The sequence below is a fragment of the Pseudophryne corroboree genome, chromosome 1, assembly GCF_028390025.1.
Source record: "Pseudophryne corroboree isolate aPseCor3 chromosome 1, aPseCor3.hap2, whole genome shotgun sequence".
Classification (NCBI taxonomy): Eukaryota; Metazoa; Chordata; class Amphibia; order Anura; family Myobatrachidae; genus Pseudophryne; species Pseudophryne corroboree.
This window is the reverse complement of record NC_086444.1, coordinates 712,688,608-712,711,327: the sequence shown is the minus strand read 5'-3', so window position 1 is coordinate 712,711,327 and position 22,720 is coordinate 712,688,608. Positions and strand designations below refer to the sequence as shown.

General features: G+C 44.6%; 1 long non-coding RNA gene across 1 annotated transcript in view; it reads right to left on the bottom strand.

Annotated features, from left to right (window-relative positions):
* Window positions 1–4,085: 4,085 nt before the first annotated feature.
* LOC134908885 (uncharacterized) overlaps window positions 4,086–22,720 on the bottom strand; it is a 49,255-nt gene continuing 30,620 nt past the window's right edge. The window contains exons 2-3 of the long non-coding RNA XR_010175816.1: window positions 20,608–20,727; window positions 4,086–4,456 (exon numbers count right to left, since the gene is read on the bottom strand). This is a non-coding gene — a long non-coding RNA (uncharacterized LOC134908885). The remainder of the gene's footprint in view (window positions 4,457–20,607; window positions 20,728–22,720) is intronic.

Sequence of the window (22,720 nt, the reverse complement as noted above, 5' to 3'; positions counted from 1 at the left end):
GCCCAGTCTGTTTACGTGGGCGACTGCCGTGATGTTGTCCCACTGGATCAATACCGGCTGACCTTGAAGCAGAGGTCTTGCTAAGCTTAGAGCATTGTAAATTGCTCTTAGCTCCAGTATATTTATGTGGAGAGAAGTCTCCAGACTTGATCACACTCCCTGGAAATTTTTCCCTTGTGTGACTGCTCCCCAGCCGTTCAGGCTGGCATCCGTGGTCACCAGGACCCAGTCCTGAATGCCGAATCTGTGGCCCTTTAGTAGATGAGCACTCTGCAGCCACCACAGAAGAGACACCCTTGTCCTTGGAGACAGGGTTATCCGCTGATGCATCTGAAGATGTGATCCGGACCATTTTTCCAGCAGATCCCACTGAAAAGTTCTTGCGTGAAATCTGCCGAATGGAATCGCTTCGTAAGAAGCCACCATTTTTCCCAGGACCCTTGTGCAATGATGCAGTGACACTTTTCCTGGTTTTAGGAGGTTCCTGACTAGCTCGGATAACTCCCTGGCTTTCTCCTCCGGGAGAAAAACCTTTTTCTGGACTGTGTCCAGAATCATCCCTAGGAACAGCATACGTGTCGTCGGAGACAGCTGCGATTTTGGAATATTTAGAATCCACCCGTGCTGTCGTAGAACTACTTGAGATAGTGCTACTCCGACCTCCAACTGTTCTCTGGACCTTGCCCTTATCCGGAGATCGTCCAAGTAAGGGATAATTAAGACGCCTTTTCTTTGAAGAAGAATCATCATTTCGGCCATTACCTAGGTAAAGACCCGGGGTGCCGTGGACAATCCAAACGGCAGCGTCTGAAACTGATAGTGACAGTTTTGTACCACGAACCTGAGGTACCCTTGGTGAGAAGGGCAAATTGGGACATGGAGGTAAGCATCCTTGATGTCCAGGGACACCATATAGTCCCCTTCCTGGTTCGCTATCACTGCTCTGAGTGACTCCATCTTGATTTGAACCTTTGTATGTAAGCGTTCAAATATTTCAGATTTAGAATAGGTCTCACCGAGCCGTCTGGCTTCAGTACCACAATATAGTGTGGAATAGTACCCCTTTCCTTGTTGTAGGAGGGGTACTTTGATTATCACCTGCTGGGAATACAGCTTGTGAATTGTTTCCAATACTGCCTCCCTGTCGGAGGGAGACGTTGGTAAAACAGACTTCAGGAACCTGCGAGGGGGAGACGTCTCGAACTTCCAATCTGTACCCCTGGGATACTACTTGTAGGATCCAGGGGTCCACTTGCGAGTGAGCCCACTGCGCACTGAAACTCTTGAGACGACCCCCCACCGCAGCTGTTTGTACGGCCCCAGCGTCATGCTGAGGACTTGGCAAAAGCGGTGGAGGGCTTCTGTTCCTGGGAATGGGCTGCGTGCTGCAGTCTTCTTCCCTTTCCTCTATCCCTGGGCAGATATGACTGGCCTTTTGCCTGCTTGCCCTTATGGGGACGAAAGGACTGAGGCTGAAAAGACGGTGTCTTTTTCTGCTGAGATGTGACTTGGGGTAAAAAAGGTGGATTTTCCAGGTGTTGCCGTGGCCACCAGGTCCGATGGACCGACCCCAAATAACTCCTCCCCTTTATACGGCAATACTTGCCGTTTGGAATCTGCATCACCTGACCACTGTCGTGTCCATAAACATCTTCTGGCAGATATGGACATCGCACTTACTCTTGATGCCAGAGTGCAAATATCCCTCTGTGCATCTCGCATATATAGAAATGCATCCTTTAAATGCTCTATAGTCAATAAAATACTGTCCCTGTCAAGGGTATCAATATTTTCAGTCAGGGAATCCGACCAAGCCACCCCAGCGCTGCACATCCAGGCTGAGGCGATCGCTGGTCGCAGTATAACACCAGTATGTGTGTATATACTTTTTAGGATATTTTCCAGCCTCCTATCAGCTGGCTCCTTGAGGGCGGCCGTATCTGGAGACGGTAACGCCACTTGTTTTGATAAGCGTGTGAGCGCCTTATCCACCCTAAGGGGTGTTTCCCAACGCGCCCTTACTTCTGGCGGGAAAGGGTATAACGCCAATAATTTTCTATCGGGGAAAACCCACGCATCATCACACACTTCATTTAATTTATCTGATTCAGGAAAAACTACAGGTAGTTTTTTCACACCCCACAAAATACCCTCTTTTGTGGTACTTGTAGTATCAGAAATATGTAACACCTCCTTCATTGCCCTTAACATGTAACGTGTGGCCCAAATGGAAAATACGTTTGTTTCTTCACCGTCGACACTGGAGTCAGTGTCCGTGTCTGTGTCTGTGTCGACCGACTGAGGTAAATGGGCGTTTTAAAGCCCCTGACGGTGTTTGAGACGCCTGGACAGGTACTAATTGGTTTGCCGGCCGTCTCATGTCGTCAACCGACCTTGCAGCGTGTTGACATTATCACGTAATTCCCTAAATAAGCCATCCATTCCGGTGTCGACTCCCTAGAGAGTGACATCACCATTACAGGCAATTGCTCCGCCTCCTCACCAACATCGTCCTCATACATGTCGACACACACGTACCGACACACAGCACACACACAGGGAATGCTCTGATAGAGGACAGGACCCCACTAGCCCTTTGGGGAGACAGAGGGAGAGTTTGCCAGCACACACCAAAACGCTATAATTATACAGGGACAACCTTTATATAAGTGTTTTTCCCTTATAGCATCTTAATATATATAATCATATCGCCAAATAAGTGCCCCCCCTCTCTGTTTTAACCCTGTTTCTGTAGTGCAGTGCAGGGGAGAGCCTGGGAGCCTTCCCACCAGCATTTCTGTGAGGGAAAATGGCGCTGTGTGCTGAGGAGAATAGGCTCCACCCCGTTTTCGGCGGGCTTCTTCTCCCGTTTTTCTGAGACCTGGCAGGGGTTAAATACATCCATATAGCCCCAGGGGCTATATGTGATGTATTTTTTAGCCAGAACAAGGTATTCTCATTGCTGCCCAGGGCGCCCCCTGCAGCGCCCTGCACCCTCCGTGACCGCTGGTGTGAAGTGTGTGACAACAATGGCGCACAGCTGCAGTGCTGTGCGCTACCTCATGAAGACTGAAAAGTCTTCTGCCGCCGGTTTCTGGACCTCTTCGCTTTTCGGCATCTGTAAGGGGGTCGGCGGCGCGGCTCCGGGACCGGACTCCATGGCTGGGCCTGTGTTCGATCCCTCTGGAGCTAATGGTGTCCAGTAGCCTAAGAAGCCAATCCATCCTGCACGCAGGTGAGTTCACTTCTTCTCCCCTAAGTCCCTCGTTGCAGTGAGCCTGTTGCCAGCAGGATTCACTGAAAATAAAAAACCTAAAAACTTTTTCTAAGCAGCTCTTTAGGAGAGCCACCTAGATTGCACCCTGCTCGGACGGGCACAAAAACCTAACTGAGGCTTGGAGGAGGGTCATAGGGGGAGGAGCCAGTGCACACCACCTGATCCTAAAGCTTTATTTTTGTGCCCTGTCTCCTGCGGAGCCGCTAATCCCCATGGTCCTGACGGAGTCCCCAGCATCCACTAGGACGTTAGAGAAACTAACTTTGGGTGTGAAAGAGATTTACCGATAGGAGTTAGCAAAGGGCTGTAGACCTAGGCAATATATAACCGTCTTCCAGAAATAATATATGTGATACACAAACACAATGTAATGATTTCAAACAATTAATATCAGAGTTATGATAAACTTTGTTCAAAGAAGAAGTGCTCTCAATTTGTAAAATGAATGGTCCTAGTACACTATGCTGGGTCCAACTGGTGCAAGCAGTAATAAAAAGAGTTAATCCCAAGTAAGTTAACGTAACTATACGCTAGGGTTTGAGTATAATTGAAAAACACCAATATGTGTCTACCAAAGAGTACCAGGTAGAAATGTAAACGAAACAAGTTATTGACGAAACGTTGATATCCTATATATAAACAACTTGGAACTCCACGTGGCGCTACTTAATCACCTTCAGAGAAAGCTTACACAGTAGGCATACCAAATTTCAGGTCTCACAGCTGTCTTGATTTGAGAATCAACTACAAAACATAAAATATATACAACACATAGTGCAACACTGTAAAATAATTAATGGGTATTTTATTAATGGTCCCACTCACATATAAATGTGAAATAGATTGCATGTAGAAAATCACAAGACATGAAGGGTAGTTTTCACTCCACGGCTGAATCCTCCTCCATAGGACTCTTGAAATAAGAAATAAGGATAATAGTGCAACACCGTCTTTTTTCAAAGACAACATTTTTTAATAAGGAATGCACTCACAAAACATCTAATTAAAATCAGCATAAAATATCCACATAGGACTGCAAGCCTGATCAGGTCTCCCGGGTATAATCACCGCAAAGTCCCCAAGTTCCAGCGTCTCCACCGGTCCCAGGTCGCAGCTCCAATCCTCGTCTGGCTCGTCTGTCTGCTTAAGCGCTTTCGGACTTACGTCCTTCCTCAGAAGCTATAAGGAAGAATGATAATGATAATCCTAGCAGGAAGAACCGAAAGAGTTATCAGTAAGTAGAAAAAAGCGGCAGTAACGAGACAGCACTGCTAGTCAGTCTTCCTTAAAATCCAATAGGAAGATTAGCACCAATCAGCATTTGTACAAAAAATAATGCTGCCCTGCAATACTACCACCAAGTGGCAGTTTTGAGTGGTCTTATAATATAGTAAAATTTATACCAATGCAGTTGTATAAAATTATCAGTAAACAGAAAAAAGCTGCAATGAAGCAAAACCACCACTAGTTGTCCTACCCAATAAATGAACCAGTAGCTGATGACTCGTGGTGGAACTAACTTCTGCAGTGAATCCTGATAACAGCATAAAACATGACAATCCCTGTGAAATATTACATAGGATCAATCAGGGATAGAAAATAAATGATGTAGTTACAAAATACACAGTATGTTGTGGTAGTAATCCTTACCACAAGTCAACCACCGTGAACCACCTCACCCCAATCTAAGTATGTGAGAAATAGCGATGATATGGAGGCCGTCAATGAGCTTCACCCTGGTCATACAGCAAGGCTGAGTAGTCTAAGGAACAGTTCAGTGTAACCTGGAATACATCAGATCTTTCCTTATTCCTCCTGCCCAGTTGGCACCCAGGTTCACTTTGTGCTGGGGTTATGAATAATAGCCTACTACTCGCAGACCAAATGTATCCTGCCAGGATAATGCAGATCGTGCAGCAGAGATAGAAGTAGAGGGAAAGTCTTCCGGCAACAGGCACAGCGAGCACCAGTCCTCTGTCCTCGGGAGCCGGCTGGAGCGCAGAGAGGCAATCCCCTCCTGCTCAAACCAGCCACTGGGGGTCCGCAGCCAGCAAGCCACGAATGAGCAGAGAGCTTTGGCCAGGAAAGGCACAGCGCGGGCCCAAACCATCTCCCCTGCAGCGCCCCAGAGGCCAATCTCAAAGGCTGGGCAGATACCACACTGCCTCAGCTCCATGTCATCCCACCAGCCCCCATACACCGGAAAGGTGAGTCGAAGCCGCAAGCCACACTCTGCGTCCTCTGGCAATGGTCACAGTTAGAATCAGCCCTCTATCTCACTACACAGCCAGAGTGCTACAGTTACCTATGGGCAGGCAGTACTCCGCAGCTAGAGTATATGGGTTTCAGTGCGTTCGTGCCAAACAACGTGGCAGTCATGGAGGCCTTCAGGATTTATGGTCAGACACCGGGGAAACATGAAGCTCGGTGGATGGCTAGGGATTTTCTGCTCTTGGTGCGGAGCTGATTTAAAATGCAGCCATGCTGGATGGCCCACACACCGGAAGTCCCTCTGTATAATTTTTTAATATCCTGGGTAGAGATAGAAATTGGGAGCATCTGCATCGTATAAAATAGCTTCAGAAAAAATGACAGATTTGAATTCTGCTATCCTTCCCATTAGGGACAAAGGTAACCCATTCCAACTCTCTAATAAATTGATAATTGAGTTTATCAGTAGAGTCAAATTATATGAGTATAGGTGAGATAAATGGCTCGGAAATTAATTCCTAAATATTTTTATTTGAATTTCACCACTTTAATTTCCTTGAGTGATGCTGATGACATGTCATATTATGTGTCGGTACCCAACTGCAACATTTCTGATTTATTTATGTTTATTTTATATCCAGAAAAAGAGCCGAACTGTGTTATAATATCTAAGATAATGGGTAAAGAATAATTGGGATGTGACATAAACAGTAACATGTCATCAGCGAATAGAGATAGGCGCAAGTCTACTCCTCCTACCATGATTCCTTGATATAGGGACGATTGTCTGAGGGCTATTGCAAGTTGTTCTAGGGCTACAGTGAGAGTAGCCATCCTTGTCTTGTACCCTTATAAATTTGAAAAAAGTCAGAAATTTAGCCATTACATAGAATCTTAGAATTCGAATAAGAATATAACAGGTTCAGAATAGTAACGAATTTGTCAGGAAAACCAAATTTCCGAAGCGATAGATAGAGATGGTCCCAATGTATTTTATCAAATGCCTTTTCAGCATCTAGGGTGAGGATAGCTTGTGGTGTCTTTTTGTTAGAGTTCTGTGCATCTGAAATAGCTGACAACACTCTTCTGATGTTTACTGTTGAGTTCCGGCCAATTATAAACCCCATCTGATCTTTATGAATGATATGCGGGAGGATATATTTTACCCTTTCTGCAAAAATTTTAGTAAGCATCTTATAATCGACATTCAAAAGTGATATTGGACGATAGGATCCTGGATCTGACAGATCTCTACCTTGTTTGGGGATGATGTTTATAGTGGCTGAATTAAAATGATCCGGGACCTTTTCTCATGTCAAAAGTGAGTTATAAAATAGCATTAATTGAGGGACAATTCTGGGTGCTAGTATCTTATAATATTCTGCAGTATACCCATCAGGGCCTGGTGCTTTGCCATTTTTTAAACGTTTAATACCACAAGATACTTCTTCTTCAGTGATAGGGCCTATAAGGGATTCTACTAATTGTTCCGGTATTCGAGGGATAGGTAAGTTTTCCCAGAACTTTGCAACTTCCGCTGCAGGAGAGGCAGTTGGTTGTGAGTACAACGAGGCATAGAATTTAGTCATAATATCAGCTATCTGTGCATTGGTAGTTGTGAAGGTACCATCAGGCTTAGCTAATGGTCTAACCACCATCTGAGGTTTTAGTCCTTTTAAAATGGTAGATAGAAGTTTAACACTTCTGTTGCCTTATTTGTAGAAGCTATGGTCTCTTTTAAAGGAAAAATATTCTTCCATCTTAATAAACATGCCATCATGTTATTACCCAAAATGCCTACACCAATCCTGCATTATGCTTTCTGTGTGCTTAAGGTTTTCTTTTATGTCTGTGTGGCTTATCTATTGCTGTATTACTTAAATCCTCTGTATCATGTGTATTGTTTTTGATGTCTGTAAAGCGCCTTGAGTCCTGTTGGAGAAAGAGCGCTATATAAATAAAATTATTATTATTATTATTATTATTATTATTATTATTATTATTATTATCATAATGTGATTTAGCTTCAAAATATATTTTCTTAGTAGCTGCATTAGGGTGGGATTTATATGTTTGAAAGGCATCTGTCAAAGCTTGTTGGGCCTTGACATGATCATCCCTCAAAGATTTCCTAGCTGATGACACATAAGAAATAATGCTACCTTGGATTACGGCCTTAGACGCCTACCAAAATAATACAGGATTATCTGATGCAAAGGGAAGGTTGTTTAAACTATACGACTCCCAGGCATCTTCTAATTTTTCTCTAAATTTTAGTGAATTAGAAAGAACTGTGGGAAATTTCCACGATCTAAAAGGGCTTTGTTCAATATTTGTACGTACTTCAAACCAAATCAGTGCATGGTCTGAGAGGCTGATAAGTTCCATTTGTTTAGGAGGAATTTTATTGAACAAAGTATGGAAACATAAGACATAGTCAATTCGGGACATCAGACCAGTCACCGCAGATAGACAGGAGAATTCCTTTTGTGAAGGGTTGTGTAACCTCCAAATATCTAGTAGTTGTAGTCGTTTGGAGAAATAAGGCACCCCTATTTTCAAGAGTTTACGTCTGCCTACTGAAGGCCTTTGTTTATCTAACTGGGTAGACGAGATCAAATTAAAGTCCCCACAAATAATCAGTGGAGTGTCCACTTTCGGTAAAAGTTTGGCTATTAATGTCTGGAAGAAGGACATGGAATATATGGTAGGCGCGTATATATTACAAAGAGTCAACTTGAATTTGGCTATTAAAACTTCACATGTAAGTATTCGACCATCCGGGTCAGCGTTAAAGGAGATTAACTCTATATCCAAGTGCTGTTTAACCAAAATAACCACCCCTCTTGCTTTTGAATTAAACGGGGCAGATGCTAACACCTTCCATCTTAAAGTGTTTAGTTTTAATAGTTCTGACGGTATCAAATGCGTTTCTTGAAGGAGAAGCATTTCCAATTTCATTGTGTTAGCATAAATGATAATTTTATTGTGTTTCCAGGGGGAGTTAATACCTCCTATATTCCAGGATCCTATCTTCCAACAAGCCATTCTATATCGCACAAAAAAATACATGATGGAAAAAACATGGAAGATATAACAGGAAAGTAAAAAGAAAGAAACCATAAGAAATGTTGAGAAACAAAAAAGCCACAGGGTGGCAGTAGAAATACTATGAACTTCCAGGTGGAGCTTCAATCTCAGAATCAAACACAGGTAAATGTCCAGTATGATAGGAGACTTACTCCTAGCCACTAACTTCCAAAAATCTAAACATTGTTATTCAGTGATAAAGGTATGTCTAGAATAACTTTAAAGAAGATCCTTGAGCAGCAATAAAAACAAAAGTATAACTTGTATGAATAAACCAAACATAAATATGTATCCAGTGAGCACAAATAAACACATTACTAACTAATCATAATATAGAGAAGCATATATCTTGGAGGGATGAGTGTAATACCATTGACAGCAATAGCAACAAAGAGCTGTGAATATTGTAGGTATGCATAGCTGCATAAAATATGAAAAAGGGAAAAATATATTACTGTATGTGAGCAATCAAAATTCAGATTGGCTCTGTATTACGAGATGTGCGAGCATCTTCCTCCTCTAGGTAGGCATAAGCACCGTCAACATTAGTAAAGTCAACATAACTGTTCCCATCAAATATCCGAAGGCAGGCAGGGTATAATAGAGCAACCTTTCTTCCCCTTTGAACTAGCTGCGAGCACAGCGGTGAGAAATCTTTGCGTGCTTTAGTCAGTTCAACAGAGTAATCTTAGAACAGAAATCTCTTGTACCCTTCCTAAACAAGGTCATGACATTTTCTCAATGCTCTCCAGGACGCTTCCTTATGCAGGAAATTCAGGCATCTAAAAAGAATGACACGTGGTCTTGCTCCAGGGTGGGTGTGTAGTGGTCCCACTCTGTGTGCTCGTTCTATTACGAGGTCTGAGCAGGAGTCTGTAATTTGCAACAAGCTGGACAGTGAAATTTTGAGAAAGTCCAGCAATGCCGGTCCTTTAAGAGTTTTTGGGAACCCCACCACCCTCAAATTCTGTCTTCTCGATCTGTTCTCTAGGTCATCTAATTTGTTTAATATTTGAGATTGAATGCGGTCCTGTTTAACTCGGATCACCTTGAGCGCTGCCATTTTGAGAACTACTCTCCCACTCTGTTCATTTACTTTCACTTTCTGTGTTAGCTCGTTCAACTGCTCTGTACTGCTGGCTGTTTGTTGTTGCAGCACGGGACCTATATCCTCTCTGACTGCTACTATCATATCCCCATATGTAACTGGTGTCTCTGGAGAAGGAATAACTCTATTTGGGAAATGAGTAGTGGTGTTTCTGCTCACCTGAGGTGTCTGGTGAGGAGAGGAAGGAGCAGAGTCAGCCTCATCAGCAGTGCCTGCAGTGTCTGGTGCCATCTTGGATTTCTGGCCACCTCGCTGTGACTGTTTGTTCTTTTCCGGGCATCAAGGGAGAAAAATATCTCTCCATGCAAGGTAGAATCTTTGGGGGTTGTTCCGGGGGGTCCCAGGGCCGTTTTGGAGGCTGTAAAGCAGCCATGAAATGCTATTTAGAGCCGGTGGCAGCAGATCAGCTCTGGAGTGCAGCCTTACATCTCAGAGGCAGAGTTGAATGTTCAACATTTATGATTTTAAGAAAAAACCAGACCTGCTCTGGAGGTGTGAGAAAAAACGTGGTTATTTCTAGAGATATCATGGCATCCCATTTCCATCCCTGCAACTGAATAGCAAAACCACATGGCTGTGGGAAAATTTCACGCCCTCAATTGAATTCACCCCAAAGCAACAAATTCCACTGCAATGGAATAAAACCAGATATCCAATAAATGTATGGATTTTGTAGAACCTCACTTTGAATATAGTGTGACAAGGATCACATACCCTGGGTAAAATTCAAACAGCAGATTTATTCTTTCTCCAGAAGTTAGGTCACTCATATGGTGCAGTTCACAGCAGGTTACAGGTAACTAACAGCATAACATTCCATGTTCTGACAATCAAAGATGGTACAGACTCCAACGGCTCCTAGCATAACCACACACTATCACCTGGCCAGCTTGTCCAGCATAAGGAGCATCCCTGTATACTGACAGCATTTTTAATGGTAGCTAACAGGTGCTACTAATCAGCTAGCTGCAGTTTCATCTATGACCTTACAGAAACCTGGACTGGATCCATGTTCAACTGCTGTTACACATTTAAACTGGTGAACTTCTGCTGTCCCTGCCACACTAGATAGAAATTATCAAAATGAGGGTGCTACCACAGACAAATAAAATATCCATACAGCAACCCTTGTACAGCATAGGGATCCGTATCAGTATAAAACCAAGCTCTGAGAGACAACAGCCAATAATTAGCCATTATCTGTTCACTCAGGCGGTTGCCCAGAAAATGTAATTGCTACCATGAGGAGAGGGAAAGTGTTGCGTACATTAAGCGTCCCCTTTCATTTTTAGAGTTTATGGATCCTCCTAGACTGATAGGAAGATTACGGTGTGTGCAATTTTGTGCAATAAGGTATTCTTATCCCAGTCTGTGTAAAAAACATAACGCCATCTGAGGATGGTGTTAGGCTTATTTACATGGCCACCAATGTAAGTGGTTTGCTGAAAAAGAACTGGGCATGTGCTATTTATCTTTTATGAATGGGTGGTACAGTTAAAGAGTGATTTGTTTACTGAACATGTCCAAATAGAGTTTTGAAAAATGAATTACACCACTGGTTAAAAAATAAAAACTCTTATCAGATGAAACATGCCTTGCTCCTTACAGAGCCATAAGATGAATGTGCTAGAAGTGGTATTTCACTTCAATTTATACATGTGGCCTAAGCTCAGACAATGGGAAATCCTTTCTTTAATAAATAGAAGCAATAGAAAGCAGGCATTTTACATGCATATGTTCAGATAGATGCATCACAAGATGCAAAATGTAAAATTTGGCACACTCTTAGGGTGTGTACACACTAGAGATGTGCACTTGAAATTTTTCGGGTTTTGTGTTTTGGTTTTGGGTTCGGTTCCGCGGCCGTGTTTTGGGTTCGACCGCGTTTTGGCAAAACCTCACCGAATTTTTTTTGTCGGATTCGGGTGTGTTTTGGATTTGGGTGTTTTTTTCAAAAAACACTAAAAAACAGCTTAAATCATAGAATTTGGGGGTCATTTTGATCCCAAAGTATTATTAACCTCAAAAACCATAATTTCCACTCATTTTCAGTCTATTCTGAATACCTCACACCTCACAATATTATTTTTAGTCCTAAAATTTGCACCGAGGTCGCTGGATGACTAAGCTAAGCGACCCTAGTGGCCGACACAAACACCTGGCCCATCTAGGAGTGGCACTGCAGTGTCACGCAGGATGGCCCTTCCAAAAAACACTCCCCAAACAGCACATGACGCAAAGAAAAAAAGAGGCGCAATGAGGTAGCTGTGTGAGTAAGATAAGCGACCCTAGTGGCCGACACAAACACCTGGCCCATCTAGGAGTGTCACTGCAGTGTCACGCAGGATGGCCCTTCCAAAAAACACTCCCCAAACAGCACATGACGCAAAGAAAAAAAGAGGCGCAATGAGGTAGCTGTGTGAGTAAGATAAGCGACCCTAGTGGCCGACACAAACACCTGGCCCATCTAGGAGTGGCACTGCAGTGTCACGCAGGATGGCCCTTCCAAAAAACACTCCCCAAACAGCACATGACGCAAAGAAAAAAAGAGGCGCAATGAGGTAGCTGTGTGAGTAAGATAAGTGACCCTAGTGGCCGACACAAACACCGGGCCCATCTAGGAGTGTCACTGCAGTGTCACGCAGGATGTCCCTTCCAAAAAACACTCCCCAAACAGCACATGACGCAAAGAAAAAAAGAGGCGCAATGAGGTAGCTGTGTGAGTAAGATAAGCGACCCTAGTGGCCGACACAAACACCTGGCCCATCTAGGAGTGGCACTGCAGTGTCACGCAGGATGGCCCTTCCAAAAAACACTCCCCAAACAGCACATGACGCAAAGAAAAAAAGAGGCGCAATGAGGTAGCTGTGTGAGTAAGATAAGCGACCCTAGTGGCCGACACAAACACCTGGCCCATCTAGGAGTGGCACTGCAGTGTCACGCAGGATGGCCCTTCCAAAAAACACTCCCCAAACAGCACATGACGCAAAGAAAAAAAGAGGCGCAATGAGGTAGCTGTGTGAGTAAGATAAGCGACCCTAGTGGCCGACACAAACACCTGGCCCATCTAGGAGTGGCACTGCAGTGTCACGCAGGATGGCCCTTCCAAAAAACACTCCCCAAACAGCACATGACGCAAAGAAAAAAAGAGGCGCAATGAGGTAGCTGTGTGAGTAAGATAAGCGACCCTAGTGGCCGACACAAACACCGGGCCCATCTAGGAGTGGCACTGCAGTGTCACGCAGGATGGCCCTTCCAAAAAACACTCCCCAAACAGCACATGACGCAAAGAAAAATTAAAGAAAAAAGAGGTGCAAGATGGAGTTGTCCTTGGGCCCTCCCACCCACCCTTATGTTGTATAAACAGGACATGCACACTTTAACCAACCCATCATTTCAGTGACAGGGTCTGCCACACGACTGTGACTGAAATGACGGGTTGGTTTGGACCCCCACCAAAAAAGAAGCAATTAATCTCTCCTTGCACAAACTGGCTCTACAGAGGCAAGATGTCCACCTCATCATCATCCTCCGATATATCACCGTGTACATCCCCCTCCTCACAGATTATCAATTCGTCCCCACTGGAATCCACCATCTCAGCTCCCTGTGTACTTTGTGGAGGCAATTGCTGCTGGTCAATGTCTCCACGGAGGAATTGATTATAATTCATTTTAATGAACATCATCTTCTCCACATTTTCTGGAAGTAACCTCGTACGCCGATTGCTGACAAGGTGAGCGGCGGCACTAAACACTCTTTCGGAGTACACACTTGTGGGAGGGTGTCACGATCCGGGTATCTGGACGCCATTTCTTACCCATCAGATGCCTCCTAAGGCTGGCTCAGCGCTCCAGGACCGGATCCCATCTGTTATCCTGATGTGTACATTCCTGTATCCTCTCCTGTCACTCTGGGACGCTGTCACAGTAAACGCCATATTACACCTGGCATGGCGTCTCCCGCGGCCTCCGCCGCCGTCCCTGAACTTCTGCATGCAGAGTGTCTGAGTGGCGATTACGTCAGCCGCGGCCTCCGCTGTGTCCGCGTGGTTGGATGTGCATCTGTCAGCCTGGCGCCTCCTGTCTCCGGTGGCCGGCGCCGCCATTACTGTTTTCATTACCACATGGATTACAAACCAAACTTCCCTCCAAGTGTCTGCATGGGCGCAGCCATCTTGGATTCTGTCAGCTGATCATTTCCACCAATCTGTTCTCAGTATTGATAATCTGCATAATTGCCTAGCCAATCCCTTCCTTGCTGCAGGTATAAATATACTGTGCCTGAGCAAGGAAGGCGTCAGTGCTTTGGTTGTCAAACCTAGTTCCTGTTTGTCTCTCTCCTGTGATTGTCTTCCAGGTTCCAGCTCCTGTCTCAAGACTTCCACCATAGAGACCCGCACCAGCATTCCACCTGCGGTGTAGCCTGACTCTCCAATCCATTGTGGATTCATCTGTTTCCAGCTACAACATTACCTGCTTCCAGCTCAGCTTCCAGCAGAGTACAGCTTCCCTTAAAGGGCCGGTGTCCTTTCTACACTTTACCACTCTCCACCGGTATTATTATTTCTCCGCTCTCAAGTTCTACATTTCAGTTCATATTTCATCGCTCCCAAGTTCATTTATTATTTAACTGGTTCCAGCCAGTATCCACTCCGTGCTAACAACAGTCTGGTTCCAGCCAGTATCCACAGCAGCTGTTTTATCTTCAGCAACCCAGCTTTTCCTGGAACACCAGCTGGCACAATCCTGGGTTATCTCCATTGCTACAGTCGGGCCTGGTAAGGACTTTCCATCTAGAAGATCATAAGAACTATCTCACACTACCAGTGCCCTGTGGCTCCTGCCATCCTGTAGTACCCAGGAACTGTATTTATTCTTTGCTGACTTTTACGTTTTCTTTTACTGCTGCTGTGTTGCGGAGTTGTCATAATAAACATCATTGACTTTTATCCAAGTTGTCGTGGTCACGCCTTCGGGCAGTTATTATTCATGTTACTTACATGTCCAGGGGTCTGATACAACCTCCCAGGTTCCGGTACATCTCAGCCCCTACAACTGAGGCTGCCTCCCGTCAGCTCAGGCCCTCAGTTGTGACAGAGGGCAACTTAGGTAGAATAAAGCCAGTTTGTGCAAGGGCCTCCAAATTGCCTCTTTTTCCTGCCAGTATAAGTACGGACTGTGTGACGTGCCTACTTGGATGCGGTCACTCATATAATCCTCCACCATTCTTTCAATGGGGAGAGAATCATATGCAGTGACAGTAGACGACATGTCCGTAATCGTTGTCAGGTCCTTCAGTCCGGACCAGATGTCAGCATCAGCAGTCGCTCCAGACTGCCCTGCATCACCGCCAGCGGGTGGGCTCGGAATTCTGAGCCTTTTTCTCGCACCCCCAGTTGCGGGAGAATGTGAAGGAGGAGATGTTGACAGGTCGCGTTCCGCTTGACTTGACAATTTTCTCACCAGCAGGTCTTTGAACCCCAGCAGACTTGTGTCTGCCGGAAAGAGAGATCCAAGGTAGGTTTTAAATCTAGGATCGAGCACGGTGGCCAAAATGTAGTGCTCTGATTTCAACAGATTGACCACCCGTGAATCCTTGTTAAGCGAATTAAGGGCTCCATCCACAAGTCCCACATGCCTAGCGGAATCGCTCCGTGTTAGCTCCTCCTTCAATGTCTCCAGCTTCTTCTGCAAAAGCCTGATGAGGGGAATGACCTGACTCAGGCTGGCAGTGTCTGAACTGACTTCACGTGTGGCAAGTTCAAAGGGCAGCAGAACCTTGCACAACGTTGAAATCATTCTCCACTGCGCTTAAGACAGGTGCATTCCACCTCCTATATCGTGCTGAATTGTATAGGCTTGAATGGCCTTTTGCTGCTCCTCCAACCTCTGAAGCATATATAGGGTTGAATTCCACCTCGTTACCACTTCTTGCTTCAGATGATGGCAGGGCAGGTTCAGGCGTTTTTGGTGTTGCTCCAGTCTTCTGTACGTGGTCCCTGTACGCCGAAAGTGTCCCGCAATTCTTCTGGCCACCGACAGCATCTCTTGCATGCCCCTGTCGTTTTTTAAAAAATTCTGCACCACCAAATTCAAGGTATGTGCAAAACATGGGACGTGCTGGAATTTGCCCATATTTAATGCACACACATTATTGCTGGCATTGTCCGATGCCACAAATCCACAGGAGAGTCCAATTGGGGTAAGCCATTCCGCGATGATCTTCCTCAGTTGCCGAAAGAGGTTTTCAGCTGTGTGCGTATTCTGGAAACCGGTGATACAAAGCGTAGCCTGCCTAGGAAAGAGTTGGCGTTTGCGAGATGCTGCTACTGGTGCCGCCGCTGCTGTTCTTGCGGCGGGAGTCCATACATCTACCCAGTGGGCTGTCACAGTCATATAGTCCTGACCCTGCCCTGCTCCACTTGTCCACATGTCCGTGGTTAAGTGGACATTGGGTACAACTGCATTTTTTAGGACACTGGTGAGTCTTTTTCTGACGTCCGTGTACATTCTCGGTATCGCCTGCCTAGAGAAGTGGAACCTAGATGGTATTTGGTAACGGGGGCACACTACCTCAAGAAATTGTCTAGTTCCCTGTGAACTAACGGCGGATACCGGACGCACGTCTAACACCAACATAGTTGTAAAGGCCTCAGTTATCCGCTTTGCAACAGGATGACTGCTGTGATATTTCATCTTCCTCGCAAAGGACTGTTGGACAGTCAATTGCTTACTGGAAGTAGTACAAGTGGGCTTACGACTTCCCCTCTGGGATGACCATCGACTCCCAGCAGCAACAACAGCAGCGCCAGCAGCAGTAGGCGTTACACGCAAGGATGCATCGGAGGTATCCCAGGCAGGAGAGGAATCGTCAGAATTGCCAGTGACATGGCCTGCAGGACTATTGGCATTCCTGGGTAAGGAGGAAATTGACACTGAGGGAGTTGGTGGGGTGGTTTGCGTGAGCTTGGTTACAAGAGGAAGGGATTTACTGGTCAGTGGACTGCTTCCGCTGTCACCCAAAGTTTTTGAACTTGTCACTGACTTATTATGAATGCGCTGCAGGTGACGTATAAGGGAGGATGTTCCGAGGTGGTTAACGTCCTTACCCCTACTTATTACAGCTTGACAAAGGCAACACACGGCTTGACACCTGTTGTCCGCATTTCTGTTGAAATACTTCCACACCGAAGAGCTGATTTTTTTGGTATTTTCACCAGGCATGTCAACGGCCATATTCCTCCTACGGACAACAGGTGTCTCCCCGGGTGCCTGACTTAAACAAACCACCTCACCATCAGAATCCTCCTGGTCAATTTCCTCCCCAGCGCCAGCAACACCCATATCCTCCTCATCCTGGTGTACTTCAACACTGACATCTTCAATCTGACTATCAGGAACTGGACTGCGGGTGCTCCTTCCAGCACTTGCAGGGGGCGTGCAAATGGTGGAAGGCGCATGCTCTTCACGTCCAGTGTTGGGAAGGTCAGGCATCGCAACCGACACAATTGGACTCTCCTTGTGGATTTGGGATTTCGAAGAACGCACAGTTCTTTGCGGTGCTACTGCTTTTGCCAGCTTGAGTCTTTTCATTTTTCTAGCGAGAGGCTGAGTGCTTCCATCCTCATGTGAAGCTGAACCACTAGCCATGAACATAGGCCAGGGCCTCAGCCATTCCTTGCCACTCCGTGTGGTAAATGGCATATTGGCAAGTTTACGCTTCTCCTCCGACAATTTTATTTTAGATTTTGGAGTCCTTTTTTTACTGATATTTGGTGTTTTGGATTTTACATGCTCTGTACTATGACATTGGGCATCGGCCTTGGCAGACGACGTTGCTGGCATTTCATCGTCTCGGCCATGACTAGTGGCAGGAGCTTCAGCACGAGGTGGAAGTGGATCTTGATCTTTCCCTAATTTTGGAACCTCAACATTTTTGTTCTCCATATTTTAATAGGCACAACTAAAAGGCACCTCAGGTAAACAATGGAGATGGATGGATACTAGTATACTTATGGATGGACGAGCGACTGCCGACACAGAGGTAGCTACAGCCGTGGACTACCGTACTGTGTCTGCTGCTAATATAGACTGGATGATAATGAGATGAAATCAATATATATATATATATATATATAATATCACTAGTACTGCAGCCGGACAGGTATATATATTTATTATGTAATGACTGATGACGGACCTGCTGGACACTGTCAGCTCAGCAGCACCGCAGACTGCTACAGTAAGCTACTATAGTAGTATGTATAAAGAAGAAAGAAAAAAAAAAACACGGGTAGGTGGTATACAATTATGGATGGACGAGCGACTGCCGACACAGAGGTAGCTACAGCCGTGGACTACCGTACTGTGTCTGCTGCTAATATAGACTGGATGATAATGAGATGAAATCAATATATATATATATAATATAACTAGTACTGCAGCCGGACAGGTATATATATTTATTATGTAATGACTGATGACGGACCTGCTGGACACTGTCAGCTCAGCAGCACCGCAGACTGCTACAGTAAGCTACTATAGTAGTATGTATAAAGAAGAAAGGAAAAAAAAAAAAACACGGGTAGGTGGTATACAATTATGGATGGACGAGCGACTGCCGACACAGAGGTAGCTACAGCCGTGGACTACCGTACTGTGTCTGCTGCTAATATAGACTGGATGATAATGAGATGAAATCAATATATATATATATATATATAATATCACTAGTACTGCAGCCGTACAGGTATATATATTTATTATGTAATGACTGATGACGGACCTGCTGGACACTGTCAGCTCAGCAGCACCGCAGACTGCTACAGTAAGCTACTATAGTAGTATGTATAAAGAAGAAAGAAAAAAAAAACCACGGGTAGGTGGTATACAATTATGGATGGACGAGCGACTGCCGACACAGAGGTAGCTACAGCCGTGGACTACCATACTGTGTCTGCTGCTAATATAGACTGGATGATAATGAGATGAAATCAATATATATATATATATAATATCACTAGTACTGCAGCCGGACAGGTATATATATTTATTATGTAATGACTGATGACGGACCTGCTGGACACTGTCAGCTCAGCAGCACCGCAGACTGCTACAGTAAGCTACTATAGTAGTATGTATAAAGAAGAAAGAAAAAAAAAAAACACGGGTAGGTGGTATACAATATTATATATATATTATATACAATTTTATATATATATATATATATATATATATATATATATTAAACTGGTGGTGATTATTAAACTGGTGGTCAGGTCACTGGTCACACTATCAGCAACTTGCAAGTAGTACTCCTAAGCAGACAATCACAATATATATTATACTGGTGGTCAGTGTGGTCACAATGGCAGTGTGGCACTCTGGCAGCAAAAGTGTGCACTGTACGTTATATGTACTCCTGAGTCCTGCTCTCAGACTCTAACTGCTCCCCACTGTCAGTGTCTCCCCCACAAGTCAGATATACACGTCACACTATCTATCACTTCAGCAAGTAGTAGTACTCCTCCTAATGCTCCCCAAAATTACTACTGTGTCTCTCTCTAGTAGTCTCACTCTCTTCTCTATAAACGGAGAGGACGCCAGCCACGTCCTCTCCCTATGAATCTCAATGCACGTGTGAAAATGGCGGCGACGCGCGGCTCCTTATATAGAATCCGAGTCTCGCGATAGAATCCGAGCCTCGCGAGAATCCGACAGCGGGATGATGACGTTCGGGCACGCTCGGGTTAACCGAGCAAGGCGGGAAGATCCGAGTCGCTCGGCCCCGTGTAAAAAAAAATGAAGTTCGGGCGGGTTCGGATTCCGAGGAACCGAACCCGCTCATCTCTAGTACACACGGTGAGATATTTTCTTTTTCGATTTTGACTATATAGTCAAAATCACGAGAAAAGTTAGTGCAGATCGCAAGGTGAAAGTCACCTTGCGATCCCGATTCGATCCCGAAGCGCGGTCCCGCCAGGTTGGCATCGCAATAAAATACAGACTGTGCAGGCAAGTCAATCCTTGCTAGATCGGTGTACTATCTAGTTCATCTCACATGTCAATGACATCTCACATAAGCCAAAATCTCACATAAGCCAAAATCGTAAGCACAGCGCACATAGTCCATATCTCAAGAAAAGTTAGTCAAAATCTGTGCTATCTTGGCTTCAGGGAGTTCAAGGGAAATCGCAAGTGAAAATCGGGCATAGCAATGATCTCACCGTGTGTACACACCCTTAGATGTGGCAGTTGTGTTTTTTTTATATTGTTTAGTAAATAAAGATTTCCTGGCAATTGTTATAAATCTGTTAAATAATGACTGACAAGTATTGTATTGTATTGTATTGTATCTTATTTTTTTATTATTTATATAGCACACATACTGTAGGGAGTTGTTCAGGTTTGTTAGCAAACCAAAAAAGCACACTAATGGGCAAAACCATGTGCATTGCAGGTGGGGCAGATGTAACATGTGCAGAGAGAGTTAGATTTGGGTCCTTATTCCGCAGTGCTATATCAAGAAAATGTGGTCATTCACATCATTCCCTTCTCCAGTGGCGCTTACAATCAACAGGGCAGATTTATTGTTAACATTTGTTACGAACGGGGACTACACAAGACTCACAGGGACGGGGCTACACGGGTCTGACAGGGGGCAGGATTACACGGGACTGTCTCAGGCTCTCAGCAATTTCAGCATGCGCAGGGAGAGAAGAAGCTGCTGCAGATCGAGGGTCGGTCTGGTCCAGCCAGTGAAAAGACACTGCCTTCAGGTGCTATATACATATGTTCACCAAAACACCATAGACGTATTTTATCTGTATGTTATTAAAGACATAGATACAAAGAGAGGAACTTCATAGTGTAGATGTAATTCTTTATGTCCAAAGGTGTGCTTTTTCTTAGACTCTTACCAAATGCAATGATCTTAAATGCATGTAGGTAATGTAACCATGTCTCCAGAAGTAGTAATACTGGTCTCAGATGTCTTTGGAGATAAAGACTAAAATTGGCCTCTCACCAAAGCTTAGTATCTGTAATAAAGCAGACAATAAAGCATAAGTACAGTTTCACAGGTGTCCCTGGGTAGATGGTCAGTACAGGAGAGAGTGTCCAAAGTAGCCCCCACGTCCTCCGCCCCAAAGGTTTCTTTTTCAAGGCATCTTAACTCACTACTGTTGTGCAATTGTATTATTTTTATATAATTTCTATATATTAAATTGTGACTTGTAAGTATTTTCCTGGCATACCTTATTTTCTATTTCAATTATGGACTGCTATTGAAATGGTTCTATTTTATGAATGCTTATTTGTCTGCAAATTTGTGTAGACCATTTATTCTGGAAAGAGTCTACAGTAAATCTCCCAGAATTAAAAGCATTTCTAAGGTGGATCAATCAGTATTACACTATGGGGTATTTTCTTTCCTTACATGTTGTATAGGAACAGTATGTGAGGACAACGTTTTCCTGTCTCTTTATACTACACAACTATGGGGCTTTTTGTACAATACATTTTTTTTTATGTGGACTGGCTGGACCAAGTGCATTTGATTTGTCCATTTGGGGTCAATGTGACCACACACTCATCAGAACTTTTGAACAATAACATATTGGATTGAAAAGAAACCCAGATAGGAGCCCTTTCAATATTGAACTCGTGAGTGTGGTACGCTTACTAATTGTCGTATGAAAGATACCTTTATATGTTTCACTCTTATATAATTGAAGTGAGTTAGGTACGCCTTCTATTTATCCTTTCGGTGGAGGACACACAAGGGGTGAAGAGTAATGAAACCTTTTTGGGCACCATTATTGATCCTTTATTGTGAGTTGGGGTATGCTCCTCTCATTCAGAGTTGTTTGCTCGCTAGCTGCTTTTAGCAGCATTGCACACGCTAGGCCGCCGCCCTCTGGGAGTGTATCTTAGCTTAGCAGAATAGCGAACAAAACATTAGTAGAATTGCTAATAAATAATTTCTTGCAGTTTCTGAGTAGCTCCAGACCTACTCACAGATTGCGATCAGCTCAGTCCGTTTAGTTCCTGGTTTAACGTCACAATCACGCCCTGCGTTCGGCCAGCCACTCCCCCGTTTCTCCAGACACTCCCGCGTTTTTCCCTGGCACGCCTTGCGCATGCGCATTTTGCAACAAATCACAGCATAGCGAAAATCGGCAACGAGCAAACAACTCGGAATGACCCACATTGCCTCCTTTGTTCAATTCTTTCTTTCACATATCTGCTGAGACTGAACCATCCGATTGAAAGAGTGAAAGAATAGAAAAACAAAAGGAGGATGTCTACAATCACTTACATGAGGAATGTATATTTTATCATTATCTTTATACACAACACTGTGGCGCTTATACAGATAGAGGTTCCTTTTCTGTCTGCATATCTATTGTCTGTTTAGGATGTGGTGACATCCCGTTGGGAAATCGTTTCTGTTAAAGCTGCCTTGCGCACATTTCAAGTGTCATATTTACTGTTCTAAGCATTAATTTATGTCCATTTCCATTCTTGTGGAAAATATACAAATTATGCAAATGTTTGGGTCAATTTATTCAACCAAAATGTATTTATCCCAAATAGATGTTCATTGTGTGCTAATTGCAATAAAGAGTCCCTTAGGTATATTAGTTTGTGCTGTGCATTGACCTTCAGTATGGTAACATGAAGTCCACAAAATATCAACTGTAGTTTGAGTATGGGGTATTGCAGTCACTCACCCAGTAGCGGCTCTTGCCATGGGCAAGCAGGCTTTTTGCCCGGGGCACCACTGCCCCGAGGGCGCTGCCACCATCGTGGCAAGAGCTGCTACTCCTGATCCCGGCGACACCCCGCAACCCCCCCGCTCCCCGGCTGCAGCCGGCTCCAGTGACAAACACTAGAGGTCTTAATTGACCCCTAGTGTCTGTGCAGTGCTACTATGGGAGAGACGTCATGGCGGCCGGAGACGGAGGGCAGCGCAGCAGGAGCGGTAAGTATTGTGGGGGGTTTTAAATGTGTGTGTGTGTGCGGTGCTAC